The sequence below is a fragment of the Vidua macroura genome, chromosome 6, assembly GCF_024509145.1.
Source record: "Vidua macroura isolate BioBank_ID:100142 chromosome 6, ASM2450914v1, whole genome shotgun sequence".
NCBI lineage: Eukaryota > Metazoa > Chordata > Aves > Passeriformes > Viduidae > Vidua > Vidua macroura.
The window spans coordinates 18,702,399-18,715,386 of NC_071576.1; the positions used below are offsets into that span (position 1 = coordinate 18,702,399).

Below are 12,988 nucleotides of genomic sequence, written 5' to 3' on the forward strand. Positions count from 1 at the left end.
GTGAAGTGAAAATTTCTGTGGAAATGGTTCCACAATTTATTGGTCTTTAATAGGTTCCCTTAAAAAGACAAGAAAGGGATGCACCCTCTAATATGTCTAGTTCCAGTATTTTAGGCACTTCTGGATGTGTACAGGGGGAAACTGGATGGCAAAAAGCAACTCCAATAATATCCTGTCTTCATTGGAGACAAAGCACTGAGATAGATGGACTGTTGGTCTGTCTCAACTGAGAATTTTTTGTTTTGGTCAATCATATCTTATGCTCTGAACTAGGGACTGAGCACAGCAACAGATATGCAGCATGCATGGACCTGTCCATTACATTCCCAGAGTATTTGAGACAGAAATTAGATATGGTGCTATCCCATAATGTATCTGATAGCTTAAAAGTCATTGAAACAGCTCAAATTCTGCATTTTGAAATTCTGGATAGTTGCTAATGACCATAAATATAATGTTAAACCTAAACTGACCAAATAATGTATTCTCAGGAGCATTTCAAAAGCAACAAGGAAGGTGACTTTACTGGTCTATTTTGCTTTTAAGACCATGAGTTTTTAAGGCATGTAAGAAAATAAAATGGTAAAATGATGATGGAAAAATGTGCTTCCAGGGCTAAGTTCTGGTTCCCTAAATAGAAATGTTCTGCTTTAGCTTTAGAGGACTGGAAACTGTAAGGAGTGAAGTAGTGACCACAGAAGGAACTGAAACATATCATCATGTTTTATACAATTTCCTTCAATGACCTCTGCACCTTTCCTATATAGAAAAACCCAGCCAAGCCAAAATATCTGTATATAGAATTGCATTGACTTGAAATTCAGACTGTTTTGAATCGAGTGTTTCAGTTAGAACACACCTGTAATTTTCATTTAGCTAATTTTTGTATAAATGTCTTTTTTATTTTTCCATTCCCTTTGTATTCTTTGTATTATATAAATGGGATCTTTCTTCTCAGTGAAACTTTGGTGAAAGAGGTCATCCAATCAGCTGCTATATAAACTCTATATGAAGTCTGTGAACTTTCTAGGTTATGTCGTTTCCTTTTTGACTGCTGGGAAGGTTGTCAAACACAATCCTTTGAAGGAAGACTTGCTCACCATCTCACTTCACCTCCTTTGAGGTAGATATTTAGAAATATCCTCATCTTCCACTAACATACAGAATCTGTAACTTTACTTGTGTTTCAGTGTAAGGACAGTTTAGAAAAAATGTCTCCCTTTCTAAATGAGACACTTATCACAAATAAAATTTCAGAATAAATATAGTGATAAAAAGAAACAAAAGCAGAGGATAACCACATCTTTTCTTCTGATACTGCAGTCGATTCCATTCTATCACCACCCATAATACACCAACATCCATCCTGATCAATGACTTTCCCCTTTTTGTGGATGAACACTTCAAAAACTTCCACTACTCTCTGCCATTGTTAACCTAAGCAATAACAATCATAACATTTAAAGTCTGTTTTCTAAACAATCACTATTTTCCTCCTGTTTGAATGTCCTAAAAATAAATAAATAAAATCCAGACATTCTTTCTTGGCAGTTGTGGTACTGGCACTTAGTAAATGCTTGGTAACAGCCAACAAAGATTGCTTATTTTCTTCTCTAAAAAATAAAGTCAAAATTTGTAATCCCAGAAGATGATTTTCTTTCCATTTTATATTTGCAACCTCTCTCTCAGGGAGTCAGGTCAGCTTTTGCATCAATTACTGCAGGACATAGTAAATATCATCCCAGAATGTTAACACAGCTGTGAGAGTTCAAACACTGCTTTATTCCTAAACCATAATTATATCCCAGGATCTGTTGGGCACAGTCATACTTGTCATTGTATACAACATTATTCACCTTTCTCATCATCCTTTCTAACCCAGACTAGGACAGTAGTGTCCAGCCATCAGTCACCATCAGTATGGTGAAAAATGAGGTGGCAGCTTAAGGCTATTCCTTAGGAGAAGTGGAGTCCAAAGTGGAGTGAAGAGGAGGCAATGCTTGCGCGATGGTTTCTTTTTCCTGATGGCAAACCTTTGATTAAATACTGAGCCAGAAGCAGACAGGCAGGTCTCTAAAAGGGGAGCTTGGAGTGTCACTCCACTGACAGAAAAAATCTCCAGTCTTCAGTTTCTCTTGTTGGTAGACACTGATTTCTTCTATGACAAGCTCTTTGGATGAGAATGACCTTACAGTTAGAAGCAGTAGATAAAGACAGGATGGAAAATGACACCATCCTTCTAATGTTTGGCAAGTAGAATACCCCTGCACCTCTAAATGGTGCTGTTTAATCAATGAAGTCATTAATTTTTCTAAGAAATGCTATGGTGGCCTGGACATCCCTTATAATTTACATTTGCAATCCTTATTCTCATACCTATAATCACAAAGTCTTGCATCTCAGGAAAGACAAGGTTAAGTACTTCTGGACCCACTGGTTCAAGGAGAAGATGCCATAAAAGACATGACAAGCATATTAAGATTCACAGTAAAATCAGGTTGCAAGTCAGAACCTATAATCAGACATAACACCAGTGGATGTGTTTCTTAAACTCAGTATGAGCATTAAGTAAAAAAATGACTGATTAATTCAATTATCCTACGTAGCTTCCCACTTAAATATTTATGACAACTCTATCTCTCCCGAGCATAATAAAAGGTAAATGAAGCTAAGCACCTGAAAGCAGCATTCTCTGTCAAGTTGTGTGGGTAGAATGTCCCAGATATCTCACTAAAAAAGTAACAAAAATTCACAAGATGAAGTGTTCTCTGCTGCTTGTGTTCAACAGGCAAAGAAACAGCATCTGGAGCAGTACCACAGACTTAATTTAGCCAGTATCATGGTAGAAACAGAGGACATTTTCCTCCCCTGTTACTTTTTTTGAAAACTTTAAGGTTTTCGATTTCCCTCCTCAAAGTAAGGAATCAAAAGATCTGGCCTCATATGGTTATGTGCTGGCTTTGTGAAGTATTTTTATTGCTAATAGCAGCTACAGTCAGTTATATTCACCCTAGTGCTCATTTACTCATGTCAGTTTGGGGTTTGCAAGCTCTGTCCTGGAGCAGCAGCACTGGCCTTGCTTCGGACCAGATGGCTGTCAGCAGGAGTGGAGCTAATTCCCCGGTTCATCCATAGGCAATGGCAACGGGGTCCTGGAGCTGACCTCCTGGGCCAGAGCCCAGACTCCTGCTCTCGCAGGCAGCCCTGCCACTGAAAGCAACACCTTGGCCAGGAGCTGATGTGTGGTTTGCTCTTCCTGCTGCGAATCCCACCCTATTTTCTCCAAGGAGGTAAGAGTATGTGCTTCAGCTGCTTTTGTTCCCAGGGTTAGCTAAAGATCCCTCACAAAGTCATGGCATGACAGGCATCATTATCCTCCTCCTGGAATTCAAAAAGCATTTTTATTTTTTAGTTTAGATTGAGAAACTGAGACACAGGTGTGTTCTGGGTTCAGCTGCGAACTGCATACAGAAATTGCTCAATTGCACAGCTGGAATCAAAAGCAGCTCAGACTTTCCCAAGAAATACAGAATAAGACCCAGTATATGGGATATAGCAGACTAAGGCCAAGAGCTTGAGGATAACATGAAAGCTTGCGATTTAGTGCACATAATTGTACTAGCTTGGGCGGTTATTCTGACCTACCTTCAGGATGGCTTCTTGCTCCCTTGGAGTAGACCAGAATGAGTACAACTCAAAGTGTGGCCTAAATCTGCCTTGGCCTTTGGGACTGGTGTTGTGACTCCACAAAAGACAATGCTAGATCTTTGGCAGAGTTGAATAAACTTGCTTAAGGGTTGCAAAGTGAGACGGGAGCACAAGTAAAATTAAAAGTTACAAGTTCCTGTCTCTCAGTCTACATTCAATCGATGAAACCACATGTCCTCTCTGCTTAGACATATGACTTTGAAGACATGGCCCTTAATGGCCTGAGGTTTGACTGTTTCAGCTTTGTTGTTTTGGTTTGTTTTTTTCCTTTTAGCCTTTACTACCAACCTCAGACAGAGTCACTCAAAGCAAGTAGAGGGAAGAAGACCAGTGTCACAGTGGGGAACTCAATTTAATACAAGCACTCAAAATTTTTTTTTGTTTCTTGAAAGCATGTAAATAGACAGTATGATTTACAAGGATACAGGGAAACAAGCACACAACTTCCCCTGATGTTGTGGTTAAGACAGCTTGGAAACTATAGTGCCGTGCAGAGAACAGCACAAACATACACTGCAGAAAAGCAAGGCAACTATTCAAATCCATCTTTGTTTTAAGCACCAACTATTAAAGTGACCATGCTGGTTTTACCTTGTTCTTTCTGACAGTATGTGACAAAAGGCTTTTTAAATGCTGAAAAGTTGCAAGTCTGCCTTTTCTGAATTGCAGAAGGAATTTGTCTTGGCTTTTGAGTAACTATGCAGAGTGAAAGCCGGAAGGAATATTTGCACATATCAAATATGAACGGAAGAAAGAAAAAGAAATATAAACTTGGCATATTGAGAATTATATGGATTAAAGTGCCTGGATTATACAGCATGCAGGTTTTAATGTGGCCTGAATAAGACATGGTAGAATTCATGGCAATTATTTTACTACATTAGGAAAAAAAATTAACCTCATGTTGCTAATGCTGCAGATTACCCCAAATCCTTGATTCAACTCTGCTATGTGGACAACTTTGTGACAAAGTTAAATAATCTTTCTGTCTTTCACCACTTCTTGCAACTCTTTTTACTATTCATTGGATGAGCAATTTTAGACCTCAGACGGAGACAAAAAATTGCAATAGCAAAAAAAAATCACCTTTTATTCTGTTCCTAGAGTGCTCTTGATTCAAATATTATGATTTTCTAAAATATATGGATGATTTTGAATTGTACGATAAAGTCTGCAAATTACAGCTATGAGACAGCTTATTATTGGAAGTGTCATTAATTGCAGTTGGTCGTATTAGTCACATGAAGAGTTTTTGGGTTCATGTTCAATGCTCAGAATTTCTAGGATTGACTTTTCTGGTGGAAATGCCCATAGAAAGTGGTGTAAGACAAACTCAACACAACAGCTTACAATTCACTGCTAAGGTTCTTCTCAAGACTCATGTAAATGTGCCCAAAAAGCAAGGAAAAATGAATGCAAATATATCACTCCCATTTTCAGGAATTTCTGCTTCCAGGGCCAAATTCTCCTGTGAAGAAAATAGCCATTTTATTGTGCTTGTCTGGTTGAGAACATACTGCATAATATTTTGACACTTCAAACTGAAGTCTGACTAAGGTATGGCACATATATTTGAAGAAAACAGTAAAAAGAAGTTGTAAAAGTATTTTTGGTTTTTTTTTTTTCTTTTGTTTTCAGGTTTATTTCTAAACTTATCTAAGAGTTGTGTATAAATATTTATTTTTTTAAAACAGATGCCACAATGTGATAATGAAGTTTGAGAATGTGAATGTTCTTTCTCTCTTAAAAAAAACCTAAAAAAACTCAAACCAAACCAAACCAAAAAACAACAGAAAACACTCTCCATTATAACTTTCTTCCCAATGTCATGTGCTAATATGTCATCATAACATCTGTCATCTGCATGTTTTCTCAACAAAATTAATATTGGTGTTTTTAATAGGGTGTTAAAAAGACTTTACTGGGAGTTATTTTATTGCTTAATTTTGAATATTCAAGTTCTATAATGCTCTATTTCTCATATTTTCTATTTTTGAAGTAGGTTTATTTGCATTAGGTTGCAAGACTATGTTATTTAATTCAAGAGAGGCCAGAAATTATTAAAATTGGTAAAAGAAGGTGGTCCATAGGAAATGTATAATTTTGAGAAACTACTACAAAATCATAGTCATGGATTCCTTTCCCATGTATGAAGCTTCATGGCTCTGATTCTATTCTAATGCCTTTGAAGTCAATGGAAAATTTCCCATTAGTTTCAGTAAGCCCTTTGTTTTATTTTCAGAAGTATTTTTTAAGGTTTCCCATTTTGAAGTTCCCATGATTTAACCTTGGGTGTGACCTTGAGAGAATTTTTATGCCCATGAACAGAAAGAATTACTGAAGTAAATGAGCCTGGAGGGCTGGTCCAAATATCATCACTTATAGTGCTATATTCTGTTAACTGCATAGAATGCCAATATCTTGACTTGACTTCTCCACCCCACTTTATAATTCGAGATATGTAGTTGTGCAGCTTATGCAATAGTTATACTGCTAACAGTGGCGGCTCAGTAGGAAAACACAGTTAATACTTTGTGGAATGACAAGGACATAAAACTGCAAGAGAGTAGTTTCAGTGTGTTAGGGAAAAATAGCAAAAAGGCAATTTTCTCCAAGTTTCTTGGGACTATTCTGAACAACATTTAGTGTAATAGGCTTGAAAGAAATATTTTCAAGAAAGTAGCTGAAACTTTGTTTTACATAAATTCAGTTGATTCAGGAAAGCAATTATTGCTGCATCAAGGGATTTTTTAAAGACCTGAATAATAAACAAGATAATGGGCTCTATCAGTTTCATGGGATATTTAAGGGTGTAATTCACTTTTTAAAATGAAAATTTATCCTAAAATTTCATCTGGTGATGCAGTGCACCATCCTGCACCATGTAAAATCTCACTGCCATGGTTTGATTTAATTGGAAGCAGAGATAAAAACACCACTGTGTATTAACAGCAGTCTCACTAATTAATGCCAGCCAAAACTTTAACTCATTCCAGGCATTGTTGTATTTTACTTTTACACACATCCTTCTAAAAAAATCAATGCCCTCTCCACCTCCCTCACCCTGAAGCTCTCATTGGTATCAGCACGATGCCAAGGAAGAACCCAACTGGAACCCTGTACTGGATGTTCTTTCCCCTGTTGTGTGGCAATGACCTAAGTTCACACACACACACGTCTGTATTTCCACCTTTTCATTCCCTTTTTCTCTGCTGCACATTTGTTCAACATTCTTCCTCCCTCATCTCTGCACTCCCCAACATGAAGCACAATCCACTCCAGGAGGTTTCTGTGGATTTCAGCAAGCGTGGACGGGCTTCTGACTGATATTCTCTCCCTCCCATGACTTACATAAACTAAATGGCATTTGGATTTCTGAAAGAATTGTATTTGGTTGGAAAGTGAATACTTCTTTTATTCTTAATTTTTCAAAACAGAATTTCTAAGGGGTTTTTTTACCCCTCTTAAATATCAAAGTAATTTTTTTCTCAGCAGCTCCAAGCTCCCCTTAGATTTGTGAGCTGAACATTTTGTTTCCTTTAGTGTGCGGATATCTTTCCAAAACAGCATTAATGAAAGAAACATGGAAATAAATACATCTTTCTTGAAAGAGGTCTCTGCTAAATAAATGGATTTAAGGATGTCCAGGCTCTACCCATAGGAAACAGCAAGAGCATTTAACACTTAACAGTAAATGTACTTCCGTGCTAAATTACTTTTCACCTCTCAAATATAGTAGAAACATTAGGTAATGATGCTCCATTCCAAAAGAAGACCAGCAAATGCATAATCAAGAAGAAATGAATATTAGAAAACCTATAAAATCACTGACATGCAGCTAGGACAGTTCATTATATTTGGTCTGACTCCATTTCATCTCTAAGTACAATAGTATCTAGCAGACACTTCCCTCCTGAAGGCCACATGTGCAAAGGTTCTCTTGACCTATTGATTTTAATAAAACATGTGTTTCAATGTTTCTTTAAAGTTAAAAGTTGAAGTTTGGGGAGGCTAGGTGTCAAAGGAGTAGGAATACCTGGAAGTAAACACCACATAAATATATTGGCTTGCAATGAGTTGAGCAAAAACATCAACTAAATTGACAATTAAATATTGTTAAGTGATAATTTACTGAAAAAGTACTGCAGATGATGAGTCCAGGAATCGGGAATTAAAAAGTAATGAAGGACTCAAAAAGTATGGAAAGAGCAGCATATCATGAGACATCTTTTATGGTTACAAGTGAAATATCTTCAGGTAGACTTCCCTTCTGTAATTAGGACCAATGCAAAAATGCACAAAACAGAGAAGATAAATTGTACATCAATAAGGTCTCAAAAAAGAATAGTCAAATTCTACAGAAAACCAGGATAAACTTGTGATAAGAATCCTGATTATCTAGTATATTACTACCTACACAGGTTTGAAAACATTACATTTCTTGATTGCATTAAATTTGTTTCAAAGGTTTTGATGGTCTCCTATTGTATATATTTGCCCTTCGGATAAGGTGAAAAATTCTGGGTTTAGGACATTTTCTACTATTAACTGCTGGACAACAGTTGTGAAGGGGAAAAGGAATGGATGCATCTTCTCTTTTACTTAGCACTCTTCTGTGTTCCTTGGAGCAACACAGTCTCAAGTACACACTCAGCAAGGATGAAAAAAATGCTTTCAGTTAAATCTATTGTCGGGCTTGGGTTTTAACCCATTTTCTCTCTCCACTTATATTTGGAGAGAAGGCATTGTTTTCCTCCTTAGTGTGTATTCTATTCTCTATGCTCACACGGGGGACCACGTGGGGAGTTTCCTTTAATAAATTCACAAGTAAGAAGCTGCTCTTACTTGTGAACCCCATATTACTTGTGTTGCCAGAATTGTTTTGACTTTTCATCTTAAACTGGGCTTTAAAACAAATTTCCTAGCCTGCAGCTTATAATAGTAGGCAAAACAACCAGTGTGAATGGTTGCAAAGCTCCTTCTGGTATTTTTCTATCAATGCTAACAATACCAATGCAGAATCAATACTCTCCTCACACCTCTACTGAACATAATGCTGCCACAAAGGCTTTGTAAATCCCTGGACCTCACGTGACCTAGGCTCTGATATCTCTGCTCTACTATAATGCCTGACCTGTTACTTTAAGGTAACTCTGGTACTTGCAAAATTTAGAGGCACTTGATTTTTCTCTGCCAGAGAAAAGCTGGACTGGAAGACAAGTTCAGAACATACCTCTACAGGGGAAACAATATGTTCGTGAAAAATCATCGAGGCATTACTAGAGCCATGCAGGAGCTCCTACCTCACTTGCTTCACTGACAGTGGGAGCAGAACAGGATGGGGACATATGTCCAGTGTGTCCCCAGTCTCAGTGACGGGTGCTCAGCACACCTGGCTCTTCTTGGATTAATGGGGATGAAAGCACGTGTCCATGGGGAGGCTCTGGCCTTCATCCCCACTGCAACTATTCTAAACGCTGTCAAAAGTGAAGAATGTCCTCAAAACCTTACCAGCAGCTTCAGATAGATTAGAAAAGGTGTGTACTTACTGGTGATATAAAAAAGAGAACAGAAATTGCAATGTTTAACACTTTGTATTAAAACCAAATCAGAAATTGAATTGTTTGGGAAAAAAATCACAGGGTTATCTCTTAACTAATATCAGATTTCTGCTGTAAAAAAGACAGATATGGAAGTTTCTGAAAGAAGAGCTCAATGTAATCCTTTGTAAAGAAATTCCTAGCCAACTTAAATATAGAATTTGCAATTAGCTACTACTATAATTATTGAGTCAAAACCCAGATGGGAATACCAGACATAAGAAATCAAATTTTGTAGTTATATTGATTAAAAATACAGATATAACTAATGCTAGGACTACATTTGAATATTTGTTTGAATATTTTACTAATGTTCCCCATTTTCAAGAATATAATCCTAATAATGTTCACATGTGAGTGCTTTCTAAATGGCAAATTATTATACCTACCATTTAGACACCATGATTACACAAAGAAAGTAAGATCTTAACCCATGAAGAACTGTCAAAAATTAATGAAGCTTAGAGGTATGGCAGGCAAGCTCTGAGTGAGATCAGGAAGTTTTTCAGACTAAGAGCTGTTAGCAGTGCATGAGTAACAGGGACACTTGATTTACATGTCGTAAACATGAACAATTCACCAAACATTTCTGTAGGCTAGATAAATGCTATAGAACAACTAGCTGAAGCAGAAAAGTGAATAGCTGTATTTGGAAGATTTTAAGCAACCACAAGGTTTCTAATAGGATTTTAGATGTCTAGCACTCGATTGGTATGTACTTTTCATCAGTGCATATTTTCTGGTGAAAAGTTCTGAATCAATGACATTAAAAAGCTTTGTACTGCATTGCTATAATTAAATTTTTAATTGCAATTTGGGTTTGAGTACTATTTAGACATTGCTGATATTTTCAGTGCTCATGCAAACCGGTATCCTCCTACTACTGAAGTGGGACCACTGAACTCTGAGGGTTGATTTCAATCAGTCTCACAATTTTTCACAGAGAGAACAGATAATCGCACCTTTGCTTGGCCAAGTTCCCACCAATTGCCCTGGCTCCTTGGAGTCAGGAAGGTAGTAAAGGTGGATTTGGATTTACACAGATGTGGATTAACATATATTCTGGGCATATATTCTGAAAAAAAAAAAAAAAAAAAAAGTGCCATGGTCATACTCACATTGCCTAGTTCAGGTCTCATAGTTACCAATAGCATTAAGTATCTGGTAAATCTGGAAAAAAATTATTAAAGCTGAGGTAAGATGCTTTGGAAAATATCAAGAGTTCTATTTGTTATTACTATTAGAGAAAAAAAAATATTTTAAAATTATAAAATCCAACATAGTTCTCCTTTTTACATGGGTTTTTGAGTTACAAATAAAAAATAATCAGGATTTAGAGCTGGGATAGTTTAGATTCACCCCAAAGCAGTAAGGGTCAAATGCAATTAGCCCTAGCTTCCACATCAAAGTCAGACAGATCTATATGAGTTTCTGCATGACTTGCTCCTAGCTTCAGCCTATAAAGGTTTAGATTGGAAAGAGTGTCCAGAAAATAGCACAGATTGTAGACATGGTATTAAATTAATATATGAGGAAATATTTGGTTGAAAACTTTGAAAATAGACTACAAAATCCCTCAAACTTTGGCATGATATTTCAAATTAATCTCAACTGGACCCAACAACTGTCACCAGCTTGATGGCAGTTCTGAAATAAGGCAGTGTGACATAAGGAATCAGATTCCAGTGCAGCGACCACTGGCTACAGCCAAAACCACAATTCCCATTTGCAGTAACTGTGCCCTTGGGACGCCAAAAATCCCCAAACAGTAATGGAGATGAAACTACCCAGTTATTCCCTAGAAAGGTCCCTCTGAGATAAGATGAGGGACAGAATCAGATTATGTGTATGTGTAAAAGGAGGATGAAAGCATGGCTCATACTTCCATAGCACCTCTGCTGTATTTCTTCTTTGAATAGAGACATTCATTGTTTGAGACTTTCAGTCTGATAAACCGGCACTACAACAATTAATAATTGAAAAAGTTGAAACTAAATTTTTTCTACTCACTGAAATGACAGGATGGGAAAATACAGTACAATCTACAGGCATGTTAGTGTATTTTCCACTCTGCATCAAATTGAGAAGTAATTTAAATGCCTTTATTCTCAACCTTCTTCATATAGTATCAAAGAAAAATTGATCACACTCATTTCACCCTTCACCAAAAAAAGAAGGGAAAAAAATTCTCTATGTTGAACATAGATTTATGTATGACCTCCATTAACATTAATGAGAGCTTTTAGCTAAATCCCTAAGCCCTGCAGCAGACACCTACACTTAATAATTTAGTCAAGAACTAAAAAGATGGTGGAATAAGACATAAGAAATAACAAAAAAAAAAAAAAAAAAAAAAAAAAAAAAAAATTAAAAAAAAAATCAGCTGAACTCAAACAGTAACAGGAATTGCAACGTGGGACAGCAAAACCACTGCAGAAATTCATAGTTTGCAGAGGAATGGGGTTGCTGGATTTAGGGTCATGAAGAGGTAAAAATAGAGCTGGTGTGAAGAGGAGTGACAGAAGTCCAAGAAGCTTAGGAACCTCACTAGCCTATCATCACCTCCACAAATAGTGGGATATGCCTCTATGATGATGCAGGTTGGAAGATAAGGTATTTTCCAGGGATGAATCAAAGTGATACTTTCTGTTTGTGCATTGTTTTGTTAGTGGGTAATTAGCTTCATGGGAAGAAGTGTGTCTGTCCTTGCTTCAGCAAAGGCAACAAGGAAGAAGATATATATGAACAACTCAGTGCTTTTCCAAGCAAAAAAACCTCAAAATAATACTTTAAACCAGATGAGCTCGTTATAGCTGTCTGTATATTAAACACAATTTTGCAGCATAAAAGTTCATTCTTTCAGTTTTCCTCTGTCTCTACACACTGTAAGGGCATTGAAAAAAAAGAGACACATTCAGGGATGAATATGTCAATTTTGGCAATCTAAGCTGTTGTACCTTTTATCAACTTCTGTTCTCTTATCCCACATCTTGTAAGTTAAATTCCACATGAAATCAGACCCCCTACAAACTAGTAGAATTTGATGGAAACAGAAAACTAGATTTAAAGGAATTATACCAAGAATACTTTTGGGTCAAACTCTATATAACAGAATTTCTGCCAATGAAGGTCATCACAGGAGCAGAAAATCTAATAAACTTTTTCACTTTGTTATCACCTTTTATTTGACTGCAGACAAACAAATGACAGAAGGTTTCATTTTCATGCCATGAGGGGCTGCAAAGATATATATATATATATATATATACATATTTTAAATTAGATAGCTGTTTGAAAGGCAGAAAAGAAGTTGAATTTAAAGCAGTCTGACCCAGTGTAGCTGGGAATCTCTAGTATGTGGGGTGAGAAAGTATTTCTTACACCTGGAAGAGTTTTGCTGCAGAACAGAGTACTTATGCAGGGTAGGCAAAATGAGTAAAGATTTCATCTACCATGTGTCCTAGGAAAAGGCCAATTTCTTAAGGAGTTAACAGAAAGAATTAAATTTAGGTATTAATTTAAAATATAAGAGACTTCTCCAAATTGTAATTCACACTGTGATTCTGTTAAGAAGCTCAGATTTGGTTAGTATTTGTGTTATTTGGTCAGCATTTGTGTGATGCCTGTTTCCAAAAATGTACAAAACCCTTCTGCACTTATTCAAATCACTAATCACAGTT

At 36.6% G+C, this 12,988-nt stretch overlaps 1 protein-coding gene across 3 annotated transcripts in view; it reads right to left on the reverse strand.

The window, feature by feature from the left end:
• FLRT2 (fibronectin leucine rich transmembrane protein 2) overlaps nt 1-12,988 on the reverse strand; it is a 62,862-nt gene that overhangs the window by 21,677 nt on the left and 28,197 nt on the right. Inside the window, exon 2 of one of the 3 annotated variants that reach the window (XM_053981069.1) lies at nt 10,427-10,478. The exons of the other annotated variants lie outside the window; for them this stretch is intronic. The gene's annotated coding sequence lies outside the window, so the exon portion shown is untranslated. The remainder of the gene's footprint in view (nt 1-10,426; nt 10,479-12,988) is intronic. 3 annotated transcript variants of the gene reach the window in all.